The 5,385-nt window shown below is 38.1% G+C and overlaps 1 protein-coding gene across 1 annotated transcript in view; it reads left to right on the forward strand.

Moving 5' to 3' along the window:
* LOC113546746 (E3 ubiquitin-protein ligase RNF166) overlaps window positions 1-3,001 on the forward strand; it is a 29,941-nt gene extending 26,940 nt beyond the window's left edge. The window contains exon 6 of the mRNA XM_034299691.2: window positions 1-3,001. This exon is cut by the window's left edge and continues 2,228 nt beyond it. The gene's annotated coding sequence lies outside the window, so the exon portion shown is untranslated.
* The last annotated feature ends 2,384 nt before the right edge of the window (window positions 3,002-5,385 follow it).

The raw sequence follows: 5,385 nt of genomic DNA on the forward strand, positions 1-5,385 counted from the left end.
ATGTCTGCTTGTCCTCTATCCTGTGTGTCCATAACTCATAACAGTGTTTGTAATATGAAGTTGTGCAACAAACACACCAGAGAAATGAAGCCTCTGCCTTTATGTGCTGGAGTCTTAGTACAAGCGTTACTGTTTATAAGAGGCGGTTTAATGGAAAGAATTGAAACTTGTACATATGAATAGTAAGATTGAGACTGAGCTTTTACCTCGTTATTATTGCTGGGTTTAAACCTTGAGTGAGAAAGTGAGATCATCGTTACAGTACAAGCAGGTAAAAATGTTGCACATTGGTTCTAATCAGTAGGGATTTTGTCCTAGTATTTTAATTTGCCTATATACTGTAAAGGAGGCATGTGCCGATCAATATTGTTGCGAGGGCACTTTAAATAAATATGAAATATTGTCACTGCTCATGCGTTCCATATTAAAGGCGGCTCCTGAAGTAGGAAGCCTTTTCAAGTAGCATTTGCACTCTTAAGATAAAGTTTCCTTTATGGTTAAGATGCTAAAATGTTTAGACACAGAGTGACAGAAAAAGCAGTGACACCACGTAATTATTATGGATAGTAATTATTATGGATTTGTGCAGAATAAATGTCCATTTAATGATGTTATTGCACTGGCTTCTAAAATTCAAGGAATTTAGTCAAAATATCTACAGAATATCTACAATGCTGCAGTAAATTGTATAGGTGTAATATACAGTGAATATAAAAAGTCTACACACCCCTGTTACAATTGCAAAACCAATCTTTTCTGACCTGTAATGTGATACAGCAACCAACAAAATTTAAATGAAAAAACAAATAGAAATGTTTTGGGGGAAAAAAAGCAAAAGAAAAACTTGCAATAACCTGGTTGCATAAGTAAGCACACCCTTTTAAAATGGATGCCTGTGGTGTGACTGTGCTCAGGATTAACCAATCACATTCATTAAACTGAGGTTTAAAATGAAATATCATACACCTGTCATTAATAAAGTGATTCAGATTAACTCCAAATAAAGTTCAGCTGTTCTGTAGGATTTTCCAGAAAAAAAACCATCCAAGCCTGCCTGGTAAAATGTGTTATTGTCTAATGAGACCAAGTTAAAACTTTTTAGGCATAATTCTAAAAGATATGTTTAGCACAAAAAGTAGACCATAGCCACAGTGAAGCATGGTGGTGGCAGCATCATGCTATGGGGCTGCTTCTCTTCAGCTGGGACTGGGGCTCTAGTCAAGATAAAGAGAATCATGGATGGCTCCAAATTCCAATCTATTTTGACACAAACCCTGCAGGCCTTTGTTAGACAGCTGAAGATGAAGAAAAATGTCAACTTCCAGCACGATAATGACCCAAAGCACACACAAAAACAAAAGTCAACGAAGGAATGGCTTCAGAAGAAGATCAACATTTTGAAATGGTCCAATCAGAGCCCACATATAAATTCTATAGAAAAGCTTTGGAATGATTTGAAGAGGGCTGTGCACAGGAGATTCCCTCACGATTTGGTAGATCTGGAGCATTTTTAAAAGGAAGAGTGGAACAAAACTGACAAATGAAGATGTGCTAAGTTGGTAGAATCTTCCCCAAAAAGACCGAGTGCTGTATTACAAGCAAAAGTTAAGGGGTGTGCATACTTATGTGACCAGGTTATTGCTTTTTCACCCCTGACCCCCAAACAACATTTCCATTTGTTTTTCACTTGGTTTCACTTTTTTACATCATAAAAACCTGCAATTTTAAGAGGAGTGTATAGACTTTTTATATCCACTGTACCTGTCAGATCTGGGCTTATTTCAAGGATTGCAGCTGCCACACTGTGGCACTCGTGGCGTCACTAATGATGAGAACAGGTGAAGGTAATATGTAGTCATGTTTATAATATTGCTATAATATTTTAAGAGGTTATAGTAAGAGCTTAAGCAGTTATTGGAATGAAAATGTAATATCGGCACATGCCTACCGCCAAGTGTGCTTTGTAACTGTCACAAAAGATTGCGTTTTGGAGAATGATCATTTTTTGTGACATTTCTAGATGACAGTATAATGGCAAACATAATAATAATAACAATAATAATAATAATAACAATAATAATAATAATTGCATTTGGTGTATGTGTGTGCAGTAATGTGTTTATTTGGCTTTATAAGGGTGTTAATAAGGATTATAAGGGTTTTTAAAGCTGCAGGTGGTGTGACTGTTGAATGAGAGTCATGTTCTCATAATTAAACACAGAGAGAAGAGAGTATTTGGACTAAAAACTGCAGAAATCTTTGGACGTTCCTTTCACTGTTCAAACTCAACAATGACCTGCGGCTGCGTGACCCATTTCCCCAAACTTTTTTACTTATTTACTATCAACGCTATTTTCTAAGTGTTTGTAATATACCACGTGCAAATAATATTCATGTTCACTGCTGTAGCATAACACGTAGGTTTTTAAACTTTTTATATATGGCACTTTGCTTTTACTTTTTTTTTCCTGGCTCCCTTTGAGAACGATACAAAGCGGATCATTTCCATACGTGTGTGTCTCCCGCATTGTGGGCCCGGAGTCCTGCAGGCTGAAGCAGGAGCTGGAGAAATCAATCACTCAGCATCTCCTTTGGAGCTCGAAGTGGAGAAACAAGCATTATATGGACGTCAGTGGATATATGAGGACACATGGCTTCTTGCTCAGGAGAGACTCATTGTTTTCCTGTAGCTGTTAGTAGGAGCTTGCTTGTGGAGACAAAGAGAAGGACACCTCACAACATAGCGGCTCCATCATTGATCCAGTGACTGCAAGGCGTGTGTGTGTGTGTGTGTGCGCGCTAGAGAGAGAGCTATCTCAATGGAAATATGCATTCATGACGTAATAATGATGATATAACAGTAATAACGATGATTGATATGATGCTAACACCAATGTGGAGTTTTGAAGCTGTAACGCTGTTTGAGGTTTAATAGGTTACTTATATGATGTATTTGTAGCAGTTTTTCCCCCTCAATAAAACCACTGACCCATCCTACTTACATTTTCTGCTTTGATTAAACTCACTTAGTTAATACGTTAGAGACCGTAACCTACGGTGCTAATCCTGCTAAGGCTAAATCTGTCACAATATATAATAATCTAATATCTGCTCTTCAATACAAAGATTATATCCTTAATGAGAAACAAAGAGAACAGAGAACACTGTAAGAGTTAGAAGAGAAGTGCTGCACTGCTTGTAGCATTCTTTACCACAGGAGGTTATCGCTAGCTAACAACACCTCATGCTGAAACAAACGTCCATGTTAGCTATGTGCTTTATAAGGGAGAATGGGGTCAGCTGTAAACATTTGTATTTATTTATTTATTTATTTATTTATTTAGTAAATGAGTCAAATATTATTAAGCTCAAGTTTTTTTTAAAAAATTTATTTATTTATTTATTTTTTATACACATGATAGGTACATTTGTCTGTTAATTATTCATAATAAGCAAATATAACATCAGAGGATATGTAAAATAAAATCAAAGGACCAAAATGTTTCAACCAACCCCATTGGTCACAATTCCTTAAGTAAGTGGGAGATATAAGTACATTTTTGCAGATCAGCTTCTCACATACTGTAGTAAAGAACTCATGTAGTTGTACAATGCACCAGATAAAGCCTTTTATTTGTTAATGTATTCATGAGCGGATGCGTAAAAGTGTCAATCACATGAAGAACAGCTGATGTGCGTGGATCTTTGAGCTGCATCTTTGTGCCAAAGTTTTCCTGGAAAGAACTGAGTGGAAACTCTTTTTGCCACAATTTTTTCCCCATACATATTAAACCATAATTCAGAATGTTTCCTGGATCTTTCCCAAAATCTGATTTGTCCTTAAAGCTGTGAAGAAGTTGTTGTTCTTCTGTAGACAGTCAGAGGATGCTACTGAGCAGGTGCAGAGTATGGCCCAGTCCACACTTACACAGATATTTTAGAAAGTAACAAATAGCAAATACAATTTGAAAACACTCACATGAGCATGCTAAGTAGGTGGTAACAGTAGATCATAAACTCTTATGTCAAACACATAAACAGTAACATTTAGAGCATGCATGTTAAGCTGAAGATGAAATGCGGGGAAAAAAGCGAACACCAACACGGCCAAAAGTTCTAAAATGTCAAAAGGACTGTGAGTTGCCTTATCTACATTAAGACATTAAGAAGACATTAAGAAACATGTTTAAAGAGTTCCTTTTTTTTTTTTTTTTTTTTTTTTTGCTAATGCAAATAATTTTATCTAGTACAGCAAAAAGTGTAGGCATATATAAACTGTTGGGGTTTGACTGATCAATTAGTTGTAGTTTATTGTTTTTACAAATTCATGTATACTTATGCATTTTATCATAAGTTAGTGATAAAAGCAGGGCGTTTCTGCTCCTGTTCCTGTATATGTGTAGGGAACAAGGGATAAAGGGGAGAAGTGCATGGTTTCTGGGTGCACTTTCTTTAGTGTGGCTTAATTACCGCCGCTGAATACGCTCCTGACAATCTCCTAAAGTGGGGAGACTCCTTTGCTGAGGAGAATGGGGGGCACAGCAGCCCTGCTGGGGGCCAGGAGAGCCTGGACACAATTGCTGGTTGCCTGGGCAATAACTGGCTTTAGAGGTGCTGGAGCTGGAAGCCGACGAGGGTGTCTGAGAAAACACACAGCCTCCTGGGAGATCTCAGCCTGCGCAGAAACACGCAGACGCTCCTGAACCGGCACACTGGCAACATCAGGTCTGAACGTGCCCTCCAGCAGCCGCAGGTGGCAGAGGAGCTGAGTTACTGCACCACGACACACAGTGCAGTGCGGTTAATAAACGGCCGTAAGTGATAACCATGACGCATACATTCGTTTGCTAATGGGAAAGGCTGGGATGCTGTACTTTGTCAAGCTGGGGCTTTGTGTTGGATATAAACTTTATGTGTGTGTGTGTGTGTGTGTGTGTGTGTGTGTGTGTACAGGAGAGTGTGTTGGCCCAGTAGTACACTGTAAGAAAGCATACCAGTTCTGAAAGACTTCAGTGTTTATTTCCATTAATAATAGTTTATTTCCACATCTAGAAGATTTTCTGGTCTGTTTGCATCTTCATCTCCTGTTCAGCATTTGTTCAGGAGTCTTCCACTTACTGCAAATGTAGTCGATCATCCAAGACATGCTTGGTGTCTAAAGTTTACTTCTTTAGTTGTACTGGAGTTACAAGGATAATGTAGCTGACAAATAATAGATAAACACACAGTTATAACTTAATGGTGTCTCAGAAGAAGAATGTGTTAGCCTTCACCCTTACATCACTTTGTGTCCTAAACCACTGCGACAAGTCTATTTGACAATACTGAACAACCTTTGTGGACCCCTGTTCATCACACCCTTATTTGTGTCTTCCCCATACTGTT

Source organism: Pangasianodon hypophthalmus, chromosome 25 (genome assembly GCF_027358585.1).
Source record: "Pangasianodon hypophthalmus isolate fPanHyp1 chromosome 25, fPanHyp1.pri, whole genome shotgun sequence".
NCBI lineage: Eukaryota > Metazoa > Chordata > Actinopteri > Siluriformes > Pangasiidae > Pangasianodon > Pangasianodon hypophthalmus.